Here is a 16,871-nt window from a genome sequence, read left to right as displayed (position 1 = left end):
AGCTTCCGTGTGACTTTAGTTAAGCTATTTTAATGCTCTGTAATCCTAATGTGACCATTTTTTTAGTAACATAACGGACACTGACTTTTGGTTAATGACCTTTCTTTTTCGTCGTATGCAAATAAGTAGTCATAATTCGAAATAATTCTCATGTTATAGTAAATAACAATACTCTCTAGAAACAACCTATATAACCTATAGCAAGAATAAGTCCCGACGATATTTACACAAATTGCATTACATTTTGACTCTTACTGTGGACATCAGGACCGTATGGTGTGGTCACCGTATGAAATCCAGTCCCGAGGAGAATTGGAAGGACATTTTGGGATATGAAAAGCGCTTGGAATTCCGAAGTCGCGACAGAACTTCGCTCCTTAATGAGATTTGGGCTGTGCCTTAATTTACATTTTATGAATTGCTAAAGAGGCAGTTGTATTTTTATTATACTGATAGGCACTAACGAGAAAAATTACTAAATCTACAGAAATATGAAATAAAACCTGTTATGTACTAAAAATATATATATGGTTATGTTTGAATATATGTTGTTGATTCGATTGCGAAACATATTGCAAGTCGCTTCGTGTATTTGTTATATAAAATCGTTATTTATTACATTTTATTATTTTTTCACCAAATCGCTCATATTTTTCATAATACTTTTCTTAATTTGTCAAAGAATTTATGTATGGTATCTGAAACCATCAATAAATAAAATCGATCATCCCTTTGTTGGTGATGCTAAATTGATTATTGAACTTTATGGAGCTAGTTTGAAACCAAGCGTGAAGCCAGATTAAATATCGACCGTTCTCATATAGTTTTATGTGTCGGAGAAACTATAAACTTGTCTAGAATTCCATTACTGTCTAAACAAGGCCATAAAGTGCTAGCTGTCGGTGGCCGTTTGGTGCAAAGCAGGGTTAGTTCCTTGGTTTGCTCCTCTTGGAATTGCTTCAGCCCTTGTCGTAGGGTCAATCGGAACGTAGATTACAATAATACTAATGTGTATTTCTGGAATGGAGTGCAAAGTCTTATATAAAAATATTTTTATTTGCTCTCCCAATTTCTTATATTTATTATATGGTTGAATCAGTAGACCCTGTGCACTCTCATTGAGATTTTCTCGCAAGAATCCCATCAATTTTATACGAGTAGACAAGTTCATGAATCCTAGCTTGAAACTAGGCAATTTCCTTTCTCAAGTCCCCCATTAACAGAGCTAACTAGTGGGGACAACGGGTTTACACTATTTTCTATAAGCAGAAGGCAGGGTAGAAAGCTAGCTTCCGTTAGTTTCACGGCTTTCACTGGAGCGAGAGCACCCGCGATTATAACGCCTAGCTACCGGTCTAATAGACGATTACACTAAGACACAGGTAACATTACATTCCAACTACGATGTAAATGAATGTTGAAAATTTATTATTCATTTCATTGTACATAAAATACGCTTACTTAATGATAATGTGAGACAGAATGGCTATAGAATTATCCGCTTTGTTCACAAAAAGTTTCGTCTCAAGTCTGACAATAACATTGTTAATTTGTCACTTCAAAGTACCTATTTCTTTTTCAGCAAGACAAATGGCGCGGTCACTTAAATATTCTAATTTAAAACGCTTTATCCTCTGAAAGTGTCCCATGGGTCGATGAACCTGATGATCTACCTAAACACTGAAAGAGAATTAAGAAAAAATAACAGAAAATATACTCATCATTCAGTTTATAATGGCAGCCGTAAAACCATTAATGCATGATGTCTCACTGATTTATTCACCAGACATTTTTTGGCTGAAAATATATAGAACACTGGCATACATTACAAAGGATGTGGTGAGAAACATACAATAAACAAAATTGTAGCTTAATCGCTGAATATGACGCAAATTGGCGTCGAAACATCCTGATCCTGAGACATGTAATTATTACACTGACACTTCGCTGGGGTAACACATTAAAAGTGACTTGTCAAGTACTAGACATTATATTTGCTGACGGTCATAAAAACAAATTTGTTTATCATATTGCTTTCGATCCACACTATATACAAAATAAACAAAAAATGTTTGATGGAACGCGCACGGATAAACGCAGAATGGATGCGCGAACGTATTGTGTGTGCCGGATTATTGCACCGGCCGTATATTAACAGTTTTGTTTAGTCATCTAATGAAGTATTCAGAGCTGAACGTGATGAGAAACGTCGCCTCCAATCCGGTCCGGTTTTAATAACAAATCATCGCGACCATTGCACGCCGATTATAAAGAATTACTCGCCATTTTATTAATAATATTCTATCTACCATTGATTGGTGAAATGCAAAGCTTTGATTGTAATTTATGCGTTGTTTATATTTACACCCTTCAATTAATGGGAAAATAGTCTTGGCGTATTTCTTCTTGATTTATTTACGAATACTAGACAGAGTGTGTGATTTAATTAAACCAAATAGAGAACACAAATTTCCTACATTTTGTAGATGTATCGAATGACTGTCAGTTTCACATAAAAAACATTTACATAAGTCACATTAAAATTTAAATCGCTCTCAATATAAATTCACACATATCCTTCACCATCACATTATAAGGACATTCAACTTCATAATTTGACACGTTTTTTGCTAATTTCAAACGGTCCATTAATGAATATGAGTTATATCTCGCGGCGCGGCGACGTTTACGATAAGATCATTATCTCTCTTTACTTTCATCTTTAGCTTCCGTCTAAGTGTTATTGCTGTTTTTAATTAATTGATTGAGAGAGTAATTTGATATCTAATCCGCAAGTTATTTATGTTAAAACAATTTATTTTAAATTTTTATTACCCAGGTTTCTTGTGCGTGAGTACCTAACATATATTATCGTTAATGAATTCTTACCCACATACGCTCCAATTTTCAGAAGATGAATTTATGATCAAGATAAAACGATAACCTCGTCGTCGACTTGTGATCGAGGTTAACCAAAGCCCTGAACGTTAGCCTAGTCTAATACATACTACGTAGTCGTAGGTACCAGCTGAATAAACACGACTGCATAAACATTCTCTATTCAACCCACCTAAAGTTTCCATTCAATAAATAATCTTATTCTGTTTGTTGCCTTGACCGTGGCTTGCTCGAAGTAGGTATAACTAAAGGGAAATGAATTACTGAGAGAGATTATGGCTTTTCATTTAGTATTGTGCAATCATTGGTTTATTTGAATGAAATGAAACACCCAATGATTTTGTTATAGTAATATTAATAATTTGCCATCGTTACATTTCACACACTAATTGATAATAATCATTAAATAGAGTGCAGGTTTCATCACGACGTTTCCTTCGTCGGGCGCAATTGGTGTCAGTTATTCATGAATCAGATTTACATACACCTGCGACCTTTCCCTTCACAGGAGGGTTCTTAATTACTAGAACAGCACCACTTCATACTACCATTAAAATGTATGCAAACAGCATATAGCCAGTAATAAGTCATCAATCAACCTTCATCTTAATGCCCGTGAAATGTAATTTCTCCAGTGTCGTCTCTCAGTTGACAGACATACGTACAGATTGCGATTTCATAATTTTCACCGAGCGGTTTTCTATGGGCGCGATAAGCGAGTTGCGGGAGAAAGCAGATATAGTGTTGCGTTTCCCGATGTTCTTGCGCCAATGACATGTGGTACAAGCGATGAGAGAATGTTAATTAGTCGTGGCTTTATCTTAATTTAAAATACCGATTTCATCTCCACTAGCAATTCAAAGTCAATTTTGTTGAAAGCCTTTATCATAGTATTTAGTTCCGTTTTAGTCTACGGTTGCGTTAAATGATTAGGTGTATCTGATTTTATTCTGTTGCAAATATTTGGTAATTTTACAAATTTGAATATGAAGTCAATCCATCGATGGATCAAATTGGAGCAAAATAGGTGCGAACTAATCCATCGACAGATCAACGTAAAACAAAAAGTATAAAATAATCCATTGATGCCTTTGTTCAGTTTTGAATGGAAAACTTCAACCTGAACATTGCACCAGATATGTTGTCCAACTTACCCGATGGACAAGACAGATTACAATGGGTGCTCTCTGCCTTATTCTTGGGATCTGAGAACCTTAGAACTTAAGTCTTTGCATAGGCACTTTTTACGCTTATTATTTACGCCGTTCACGGGCCAGTCGCTGCCGGCGTCGATACGAGAGCGGTGAGAAAGTTGCTCAGCTACTCTCTCGGCAAGATTGATTTTGTATCGGCGTTTAACGTTTAACAAACCATTCGCAAGGGACTGCGCTGCGTATAAAGTTCATTCAGTAATAGGTTTTTGTAACTAACTGTAGTGGCAGGTCATCATTTCAATCAACTTTAAGAACCAGATTAGCATAATATATGCTATGCACACAATACTCTTGCCAGGAATTTATCTTACGTCTCATTGGTGATATTATGTATAATGTAAAATCCCGCTTGTAACTAGATCCTTCTGTGCTTCCTGATTCCTCCTTTTTTATGTTCGTTTTACGCTTGATAATGGTACGCATAAGTAACCACAGCATACTATAAGATCATTCCTTTGTTGTAATAGGCAACCAAACTTGTTAAAGATAGTTTGTATACTCAATCAAATTACGAAACTAATTGTCTTCAACCCTTTAGTAATACGGGCTGTGGGCTCTCTTTAAAGTGTTGCTTTGAAAGCCACAAAGGGCGAATCTGAATAGGCGCATTCACCAATAGAATAGCTCAACAGTCTCTTTGGGTTAATTAAATTAATTACTGAAGTCAGGCCGGTAATATTGTCAACGACAAAATGAAATGATGGATTCTTTATGCTAAAGCAGTAAGGTCTAAAATTGCGTAATGAGATTTTTCAAGACTACGTACCCTGGACGATGGAGGTTGAACGTGATCATTTCGCCTTTACAAATGGACGTGGATAATTAAGACCATTATATAAGTTAACGCGCTTTATGTAGCGAAATTGTGTATAATTTGAAGCGTGTCAATGTGAATTTCTACTGCTAAATTGTGACGCTTTCTCTTGTCTTTTATGTTTGTTTAATGTGTAATTTGTTCTGATAAAACTTAGCAAATATCTTTTGGCCAACCAATTTTTTTTGATCAGAAAAATGCTACTTCTGTGCTCATACTATTCAATACTTGTATGACGCACTATTTAGTGAATCTATATAACTATTCAATCACAACAAGCAATACAAACAGGTAATATTTTTAGAAATATAAACATGGTAAATAATTCCCGAGTATGACACGACTCAAATTTCCATCAAAACATGTTCAGTACTCAGTACTCTGCACCGCCCACCAAGCACAATACGTGTGATGCTCTGCAAGACCGTGTCGGTGACGCCTCTAATGTGACCGTCACGAGCGCCACGCTCCGATATATCATGAGAATTAATTATGGGATATACGTTTTCCTTGTAAATTGTAGCATTTTCTGCGTTGGGTTTACTTGGATTGTTACTCTACAGTTTGCCTAATAGGTATACCTAATATGTACATGAGCAAACCTTCTTCACTAGCTACTACTAGCTTGAGTTCTAACGTCTATCAACTTACCTAGCGTTTACTCAACTTTCACACATACACTTAGTTTTGCTTATAATTGTTTTATACAAATGAGACAATAGTCTCATTTGTGATCAATGACTTTTTTCTGATTTTCAGTTTCTAGTGATTTCCAATTTCATTACTGATTATTCATGAAACTACAAACTTATGTCTGATATTAAAGGTCAAAAAGTTTATCGCAAGCAAAGTTTCGTATAAAGTTCACTTAGCCGTAAAAATTAGGTTTTTCTAAACTGATAATAATCACATCATGTGATACATTTGTTTTCAGTATTTTTCCATTATATGTAGCTAGTTATTATATCTTCGTGTTAATTACAAATATTATCATTTCAATCACGTCGTGACTTCAGTGTAATTACACATGTATGTTGCTGATGTCTATGTTCTGTGACATACATTCTTCGTCATTGTTTCTTTCATGTAGTGTTTATTTCAAGGTCAGCATAGCTTAGAAAAGAGAGTGGAAGTAACATGTTTTACACTGAAATAAGAACAATTCATCGATGTTAAGTATTTTTGTTCTCTTGCAAATCTTAGTTTTGATCCGTCATTTGTACGTATTTATCGATGCTTTTACGGAATCAGTAACAGATATTGTTTTCCATCTATTGTTTAATTAACTATAAATATAGAGGTAATGGCACTATCGGTAGCCAAAGTGTGTGACTAATTCAATAGGGTCAAATTTAAAAATAGCGTCATCCAGCTATAAATTGTCTACACGTGACTGTTGCTACATTGTTGAATACAATCCCTTTAAAATGCTCCACACGGAAATACACGCGTTCATAAATTGAATCGTATGGACGATAATGCCCACATTATCATATACCGATTTGGCTATTGACAGAGGTGAACGACCGATATGGACAAATCGAGCGTCTGATGTGACAGGTTTATCAAATTGCCTAATTAAGTTACGTGATACTAAAAGTTAACGCTTTCTGACATTTACAACTCATTCTTTAAATATATTTGTCACCATGTTTTGTATAAAACCCAAAGTAAACAGGATCATTGAGCTCACAAACTCAGAAATGTTAACACTTTGGTCTATTTTGGTGAGTATATTTTTGTCTTTGGTGCGTTTGGTTGGTTATATTTGCCATCTCCTTTTCTTTCATCGCACGCATATTTGTCGTACATTCGTTATCTGTTCACGCATGTTTATTCTTTATTTTATTTCTTTGATATAATAAAAAATTTTCTGATCTCATTTCTCAAAATCAGTTTTCATTTATTGGAGGCCACTACAGGTTAATTCTATTCCTATCCTAATAGAATCTACACATTGTGTACACAATGTACAAATGTTAATGGCCAATACGTTAGTATTGACACGAGGTGCAACTAATCAAAGTGTAAACGTTTATTTATTGCATTAATTGAAAATACGCAGGTGGCATAGTGAGATACTATGACCTGGCATAATTGAATGCCTGGGGCGCGAGAAACAAAAAGTACAGAAGATTCGTACTTCGTAATTTTACGATTATTCTTCGGAAAGTGTAAAGTCACCTTTCATAGTAGTTCTCATACTTTGATGACTTTGTTTTTATCACTTGAATGGTTAGTTGTTGTCAGTTTAATAATTGTTAGTTTGTTTCTATAGTCTTATTTTTTACCATAATTACTATCTCCTGCGTTGTCTTGTCCTCCTTGGATCTATTAAGTTTTTTGAGTTCTGATTATCATTCTTGTTTTAAAATATTCTCCATTCTTACATTAGCCTTAACTTGCCAATGATACAATGTATTTTAAAATGTAATTCCGTGTCCTCTCTATTTTATGAGCAACGTTGAGCGACCTAGAATTTCTAGCTAAACTCAACATCTAAATATAATTTGTAATACATAGCACTTTTCGCAGTGTGAACTCTGGACATTATACCTTGACTTCTGCAACATAAAATAAATCTTCGCTTTCCATTTTCGATCGAAAGAGATTGATAATGTGACAATTTGTATTCACAGTGTGGAGTTTATGATGACAGTATTTTTTAATGTGTTTGCCATTTAATTCGCAATTTATAAAACAATGTCTTCCTTCCTCGTCTACCAAGTCGTTATGTCATGCCTACCAATAGTTTTTCTATTAAATTGATTCTATAAACAATTTTTGTCAAGAATAATGGTTTTGTAGTGAGTATTATGTTTAAATCTTTTTGCTTATTTCAGTTTTATTAAAATCTACAATATTTACCGTTAATAATATCATCAATAGCGATAACAGTGAAAACACCAATCGAAGAATAATATTTTTATAGGTGTGAAACTAATCAAGCGGTAATATTAACATTTACATTCATACTCACACAAATGTGCTCGGTATATTGGCCGCGGGAAAGATCGTCCAAGCGTGCAGAAGGTCGTATCACTTACCCTGTAACTTGATACCCGATGTGTTACATAATAACAGTTCCCTGTCTACAGTTAGATAACAGAAATACGAACTTATGTCCAAAGATTCTCGACTCATTTTCACATAACACCATCAACTTTTACCACTGCGATGGCAATTTCAATCCGGGGATAATATCTAATGAAGGCGTTTCTTAATGTTAATAAATCGTATTATCTTTGAACTTAGTAAGAATACTGTTTGATAGAAGTTAGTTCCTTCTTTATAAAATAGAAAATAAATACAGTTTATTTTTACAACAAATCGAGTTCTTCAATTTTGCAACACGTACAGATTGCGGGTAAATTATTTTTGTAAACTGGTATTCAATATCATAACTGAGTGGTAGGAAGATTAAAAAAAGATTTTTTGTTTCAAAAGCAAGAGTACGGTTGTAAATGTCATCGGCGAAGAGTTATGTCGGTAATTCGAGGCCAGCGTCTTAGCTCAGACGCAAGACAGCACTCCGGTAGCTATTTGGATTTGCGACTGATCGACCTCGTGCTAAAACTAGATTGATGGCTCACATCAACGGAAACAAAGTGTTACGCCCTCTGGGTAATGGATATCCAGAATAATATTAATATAACTTCAAGGAGAGTCGTTTAGTGTCTTCGAATACCGAACGATGTGCTAAGCTTAGCAAATGTTGAATAGCTTTTGTATTAACAGAAAACCTATTTTACACATAGTTAAACAGCCATATTTATTAACGTGCTAAGCTTTTTGTCAGTTTAACAGATGGTAATATATTAATAGAAAATCTAAAAATATACAAGTGTTTCAGTGGTGGTCTACCCGGACGTCGAAAATATGACTCAAATTTACATGTCACAAGCAACGAAAACGAGAACATTGATCCAATTGATGTGATAATGTAATTTGAGGCATACAAATTCGAAAAATCAATCATTCACGTGTCGTAGAAGAACAAATAGCTCGATTGGTTGCGTGACTCGGCACTATTCTGTCGCCGTGGGGAGAACGGTGATATCTCCGTGAGCTACACGCACCTATGTATGGCACGCTCCTAAATCACTAGTTTCGAGTTTTATCGCCCTTTGAACTTTACGGGGACCATTCTGATGTTGACGAAAGTTTACTGTGGTAAACCTAGTCACGTTGGCTTGGCTTTCAAAAATTTACAAGGTTTTATTAGTTTCACCTATCTCGCTATTTCTTTGAATTATGACATTTCCATGAGTGGAAATTTTCCATGTCGCTTAAGTTTCCATAACAATGAATTATAATGATAAGCATAACCTGATATTGCACCCAGGGCAGGGCTCTCAACGAGACAGTGGTTAGCCAGGTATAATTTTTGTCACACGTTATATGCAACAATATTTTTAACTAAACTACTAAAAGCTTGAAAATGAGTGCAATTGTTTACAGTCCTACAGAACCTCTAAATCTAAATTATCTCATAATCTATTACCTAATCATAATCATAACCTGTGTAAAATATAACTTGCTGCTTATTATCCAATGTTCATTGTCTGTCCATTTGACTAATGACTTTTTAAACTCTTGTTTTTTTCTTTCGACAGCTATAGAAAGACAAATGTGTTCCAGTATTCCACTTATCAACTAGTACAATTAGGCATTTCAGTTGGGAATGGGCAGTTGTTAGTGTAAGCAAATTAAAGACAATTTGGAGTGCAACTTTCTTCAGTGAATCACCCGCACGTATTTAGAACAATCTACGGTATTTTAAGTGTACGAGTGTTAAATAGAAAAAGTAAATGATATGCAAATTGACATTTTCTGTCTCTGTCAAACCAGTTCGAAATGTATCAAATGTTTCTTGTTTTATATCTGTTTTTGTTAGTATTGTCATTAGGTTCCCATTTAAATCATGTATGATTGATTGAAAGTACGATTGTAGAGATGCATCTCTGATCTTCTCACGTAGCAGGACTGACATGCATTTCTATTGTTTGCCGAGTTTAGAAACTCGTACGCTAAAACATGCTAATAATACTATTATTACTGTGCTTTCTGTTAGGCTGTTGCAATTGCAACCCTGAATGTTTAGATTTATCGTTTATTCGTCTGATTGATCGACTACTCTTTCTTTTAAACGTTCAATAGAAGGGCCGTTTTTCAACTTTCTTATCGTTAACACTCTAAATAACAAATATAATATTTTGATGTTCACCTCTTTTTAAAGCGACATCTTTATGTAAATAGATAATCACAATGTATATAAAATTCATTACCTCGATACAATTTTGACAGGCCATCCTTTGGTTTCATCATGATAGCGTCTGTTAAGGAGCCGATATTTTTACTCTGCTACATTCGAAACATGACGTCGATTAAAATTCCACGTACCCATCATCCGTTTTGTTTAAGTTAACATGCTTCTTTTTAAATCTGATATGCATAGTGCGTACTGGTCTCGAGCCATTTAGAAATATTAACTTTAGTGACATTTACAATATTTTTATACCGATGATATTATTAACGCTATATTATCTTTAACTATATTCAGATTTATTACAAGTATTTCTTTTCATAATATATTTTTTTATTATTTTTTATTCCAATCAATATTTGCAGTATACAATCTTGTAGGCCCTCGACGTATGTTGCATCTGGCATCCGTTTATTTTCATATCATACTGGAAAATTAAACTCGATGGCATTGATGTTGAAGTTGAAGTTGAAACATTCTATTTCACACGCAACACGTCGTCCACCGGACGCGTATAATGAAGCCCAGTTAATAACAGTTCCTAACACAATAAATAAACCAACCGCTGTTCTATTTCGCATCGTGGCTTTTTTGGTCCTTGAACCTATAACCTGTATCTTTCCTTTCAGACGTTTCTGTAGGATCTAAAATCATAAATGTATATTCGAGATTGCACAAGTCGTCTTCGTAATGGTTTGAATTTAAGTTATAATTTACTTTATTCCACTGTCCAGATGAATTGTAATGTGCCGTGTGGTATATTTTCCCCATTCGCTCGCCGGCACATTGTTCGCCACCGGCAATCGCGATTCCCCACATTTTCAGCTATAACTCGTGCCTTTTCAATTGCCCGTACGTGGAGCGCGTGCCGGCATCCTCTACAATTTCGATAAAACCCTGTGTTCATTGAGTCGTCAGCGTCAGTTACTTAGTTGCTCGTTATAAGCCAGTGAGATTCTTCCTAGTCATTATCATTACTCTTGTATACCTTGTTTTGCAATTTAATTGCAAAATTATAAATAAACTTAATTATCACTACCAGTGCTCTTAATTACGTATATTTTTGTCTGCTGTCGTTATTACATATTTGTCTCTAAATGTGATCGATAGATATAATTTCCCATAGTATCTCCAGTTGACCGCAAGGGCCAATTGTGGGCTACAATGTCCAAGCCACCCACCGGGTCCATATGATTGATTGCTAATGACTATTGTTACGCAATCCCCGAGGCGCACCGGCACCAGCAACTGACGTTTATTCATATCTCGAATACACTAAGGGGAAAATTTAGATTCTGAATAAAATACCCCTAAGATCTTGATACATTGTATCTATCGCATCTAAACAGTGCGTTTTGTAGAAAAATAAAGGACATCGCCAATCGCCATGATTGGCTCATATTTTCAGTAGCCTACCTATTAATTTGTATCGCGTGACAGTTAAGTAAAGACATAGTTAGTGCCGCCGCCGGCTATGATAGCTATCCAGCGTGCTTGATTATTAATAGCTATTGTTATACTCGATCTTATTTATTGCCAATACACGTACTAACGCGTACAGGCCTCGCATTTTATGGACCCAATGTAGAAGATATTGTGAGCACCGGTAATCACTAATGTTCGCAATACTCAGTTCGCGTCTGCTAAGTTACTGCTAATGAAAACGCGCTTTACTTATTGTAGTGCCTCTAGCGTCAATTTATTGATTTATCTAGACGGGTGAAAATATTTATATTGACTTGACCAAATGCAACGGACACAGAAATAATTGAAATATGAGCAGTAATTAAAACAAATCGAAGATGACATTGCGTGTAGTTAGGTCGTACAGCCTTATTTGGCCGCAATTCGTGACGCGCGATTATCGATCTGCGAGCATCGCAGAATCTCAGCTCGTTCTGCCCACCGACCCGGCAGACCTCGATCTGAATCAGCACGCGGCCAATTCAACGAACACCACAATCTGACCAAGTTAAAAACGCATAGCAGACTTCTCAGCCGCCGCCGCCGCTGCAGTCGCGTCTGACCGCCCGCCACCGATTACGATCAAAACGCTGCATCGAAACGCTCCCATTATACCCTTTTACGTAGCGATTGTACCGATTGTGACGTCGATTATCGAAATCGCGTCGAGGTCACATCTAACAAAAAAGGCATTTTGACCATTCATGTGTTAAAAGGGAACCGAGTTTTTGTTGATCATGAACGCTGATACGAAGCAACATAAATATTCAATGGTTACTAATGTTATTCTTTAAATTCAGTGTCGGACATCGATTTATCTGAAGGTAATCACTAAAATGGCGTAGTAAGTAAACAAAGGCGGTAGGGTCAGGGCGGAGAGCCGGGGGCGTTGTGCTGCTTGATTTATGGATTCGATACCGGAGCTCTTCCGCAGTGTCCATTGACGGTGGCCGCACGGATCTTTAAACCCTTGAAACCCTGAGTATCAGGCTGCAGATCAGTGTGGAAAAACCACCGTTACATTACATGACTCTTTTATTTATTTCTTTGTTATTGTTTTCACAAAATTTACACCAATAAGTGCTTGACCAGCAGAGAGCTTGCCTTATTATCAAAACTAACCTCGTGATTCATTGAATTATTAGATTTTAATAAACCAGTCATGTACACTATTATACAAGTTCATGATATCTTAGTCACGATCTGTTCTGGAGACGAGACATAGGCGACGAGATAATCTAGACCATTGTAGTACAGCCCTGTACTTTCATCGCACCGTGTAATTCTTAGTCTCGATGTTACACCCTCTGCTTTTAAACCATTAGTTTTGATCGTGGCGAAACGATGCGGTCGCATTTTGTAATAATAGTTGGTGAAATTGGAGCAAAGTTAATGAGTGATCTGATCAAGCGAGTTCCTCGAAGGCAGGTCGCTGCGGTTTCCTCTCGAACCGTAATATAAGTAACTCAGGATTTAATTAATTATACGACAGCCCGAGTGGAAGTCTCCAACGGTTTCTCGTGTAAAACGAGACGAGGCGCGATGGGAAAAAGGTTAACTGCGCATAAAATTTACTCGAGTGTCAAAGTGAAATCTTGCGTCCAAAGCGATGGAAATGAAGTAATTATGTATAGCATCTGCTTTAAAGAAGGTCATTGTAAAACTCGCAACCGTCCTCAAATTAGTGGCCTATGACATTTCTTACCGTTCGAACAATCTCGTAATTAAGATTACAATCAGACTTGTAGTTATGAAGGCCCGAAGTAGACGCATCTGAAGTATAATATTTTGTATTCATGATGTTTTAGTATGGTGCATGTATTACTATGTGGTGGTATAAGCAGAGTGTAGGGTATCATAGTAATTGGATACACTTATCGTGGTGGCCGCGGGCGGGTCTGTCCCCGTCTGGCGATGGATTTATCGCTACAGAAAATCATTGCGTTCATCTCACCTCACTTATTCTTAGTAGTTTCCGAGTCCACTTATAAATATAGGGAACCGGCAATAGAGCGGTTCCCTATATTTATTAGGCAGAAAACAATTGTATTGACTTTGCTCGTAAACCCTTGGGTTGATTTTAACAAAAAAGAGACGGGAACAAAATGATTGCAATTTAAAGACTAAACTGTAATGAAAATCTATTTCGATTTCTTTAAATTAGGTATCAATCTGTACTACGTTTCCATTAAACTAAGACAAAAACTCGGTGTTAAAAGAATCCTGATTGCCACACAACGCGGCGTTATAAATGTTACTATGCTCAAATAAAAAAAAATACATTAAAAAAACTCATTGGTACGGTGCCGACCAAATGTTTACTACAGTCATTAAGACTGATTTTAATTTATTGCCCTCACAAATTATCAAGCTAACACAAAAACGCTGTTAGTATTTACATGATTCGAAATATGCTTCAAAGGAAGTTTGATTAAATTCAAGATTTCGAAACTATCGCGGCGATTATTTTTAGAAATATATAAACTAGACTATAAACGACTGCAGTTTGATACAGTGAGCTGTTTTGATACAAAATGGAATAACGGCGATTCGCTGTAACGTTTTGCAAATATGTAAGTAAACGGTATCATTGCCGCAAGCATACTAACCTCTAACACTGTTAGCTGTCGCATTATCCGGCATCGAATTCGTCAAAGTCGTCTCGATACGATAAACGATTACACCAAATCGACTTTACATTATCCTTTTGCCTCAACCGCTAAAACTGTTTCTGATGTAACAAACGTGGTTAGTCCTGCTGTAATAAATCAAAGCCATTCAGAATATTCTCTTCATCCTTTCGTTTAGTGTCTAAATTCGGTAATTCCTTTTATTCATTTCTTTCTAATTACATCATTTTCAACACATTTTTGAGGATTTATTTTAAGCAAAAAGATATTTGTGTTAGAAATCCTCGCTCTTCTACAATTATTATTACTAATACTACCACTATATAATTATCTGTACGTTCATTAAACCTATATGTCATTGTATATAAGATCATAGTATCTGATCCATTTTAGGCATGATAAGTCAATAGACCATGCGGCGTCAATCTTGAAATGATTTATTAACGATTTGCAGTTTCGTTCAGAAGGACATGACCATCAATTGACCTTTGGCGGTCAAATTTGTCTTCCGATGCATATTGTACGTCAATCCACCTACGCGCTGTTACTATATGCACAATGTTATTGACTGCTTGTCTGCTTTTTAACATTCCTAACTTTTGAAGGTTGCGGGTTGTGATGAATTTGAAAATCGTTTTATTATCATGTGCATTCATTGCAACAATTTAAATTATGACAAAGGTGTGACAGGTGGCTTGTTAACTATAAAACGGGATTTCTATATTAGCATTGATTAATAGAACATCATCGTAAATCATCTTCACTATGATAATGGATGTGAAAGTATTATATCGCCTTGCTTGGATTTCAAGGAAAACTCCCTTTTTTACTCGTAGGAGGGCTTGTGGTCACGTGGTTATACTGATACCGTTAACTGAAAGCAAGTGTACGGCTTCAGTGTTCGGAATAAATCCCTTTTCCGAAGCTTACTCGTAACTCAACGCCTTGTTTCTCACGCATCAGGTTACACTGCACGGGGAATTGTATGCAGTTTTTATTCTGGGAGTAAAGCATGAAGGAGAGCATTCTTCCTGGAAAGTTGAATTAAATAAACACGTCTATATGATACTTACATTTTTACATTACATGTGCAATAATTCGATATTTCTGGAGAGATATATTTTATTTGTCATGTATGCGGTATAACGTTTAGAAAGAGTCACGAAGTTCGAATACCATTGACTGGATTGTTATAATTGGTATTTTCTATGTGATCGAGTCTAAGATTGCCTCGTATACCAGAATTTAATTCGGTTGCTGCTTGGCTAGGACATTTGTTTGTCTATTGTTTGTTTTCCTGAATTGAATCCTTCCTCCTTCTTTATATAAGCGAATCGGATTATTTTCATTAAAATATCAGTCCAGTGCTAGTTCCATTCATAATCAAGATATCGTTAGAACTACGTCTGTGCAGCCGTACCTTGTTAGCGATGCCTATTCAATTTTTAGTTATATAGATTTCATCACGCGACAGCGTAATGGCACCCAGCTGCTTGGTGAAGCCTAATCCAGTATCCTTTTGCGTCATCGTTCACGTGCTCAGGAACGGGACTCGGTAACACCGCGGTTTGCCGCGTGCGTTGCCTTGTGGTTTTACTTCGTGTAGCTTATCTGTATTTATCAGGAAATTCTTTGATTACTTGATCAACTACTCTGATTTAATTGTCACTTGTAATTTTAGAAGAAGGAAAATCCGTGCAGGGAATATTTCATAAATTATATTTTTCAAATTTTATAGGAGTATAAGTTTTTAGTAAACCGTTATAGTGAAAAACATAGAACTACATTAAACTTCGATTCGATGCAGAAGCCTTTGTAGAGTGTAATATTATAGGCTTTAATCTGTACATGACTATATTATCTACTGGCTATGCTCTGTCTATGTCATCTATATATGACCTTTGTTGAATCTTTGAGTTCCATTAATCACCGATTGAACAACAAAACCACTCGTTGCCTCCAGTACTTTAGATCACGCTTTGCGGTTTTCGTTGCGTGATCTTACAACCAATTTTACCATCATAAAACCGAAGAAGAAGAAAAAGAGAAGAGAATTCTGTAACTACTTTTTGATACGCATTTAAATATAAAACCAATAAAACCTTAGATCGCTAGCGGAATTTCTCCACAAAAAATCTATTGCCGGTCGGTGATCGTAAAAAAATATCATTGATATTATCTAGATGTTATTTATGGTCAAAGAATGAATGCTCCCTTACAGGTTTTGCTAGTAACTAGTTCAGTCAGGGCTATCCAGTGGGGTAAGGATAAAAAGACATCTTTTTCCACATCGTTACCGACGAAATGCCCATTTTCCATCAGCCTTTTAATGATCATCGTTAATCTAAGGTGTCTCTCCTGGACAGACATTTTATCTGTGGTTTATTTTTAACGAAACCCTTGTCAGTACTATATATTATCTGTTGTTAATACTCTCTTCTGACTATTAGACTCATCAAGTGGAAAAAGACTTGCATTCAAAACTTATTTATTCAAATCTACTAAACTAATACCTACGTCTATGCAATTTCAATATCGTAAAATATGTCGCCGTTAGTTTTTATGCTCGTTTCAACACTAACGAT

The 16,871-nt window shown here is 35.8% G+C and overlaps 1 protein-coding gene across 1 annotated transcript in view; it reads left to right on the top strand.

Annotated features, from left to right (window-relative positions):
• twin overlaps window positions 1–16,871 on the top strand; it is a 137,288-nt gene that overhangs the window by 41,902 nt on the left and 78,515 nt on the right. The window lies entirely within an intron of this gene.

Source organism: Plodia interpunctella, chromosome 9 (assembly GCF_027563975.2).
Source record: "Plodia interpunctella isolate USDA-ARS_2022_Savannah chromosome 9, ilPloInte3.2, whole genome shotgun sequence".
In the NCBI taxonomy this organism is placed as follows: Eukaryota; Metazoa; Arthropoda; class Insecta; order Lepidoptera; family Pyralidae; genus Plodia; species Plodia interpunctella.
The sequence above is the reverse complement of the archived record's forward strand: the minus strand, read 5'-3'. Positions and strand labels throughout refer to the sequence as shown.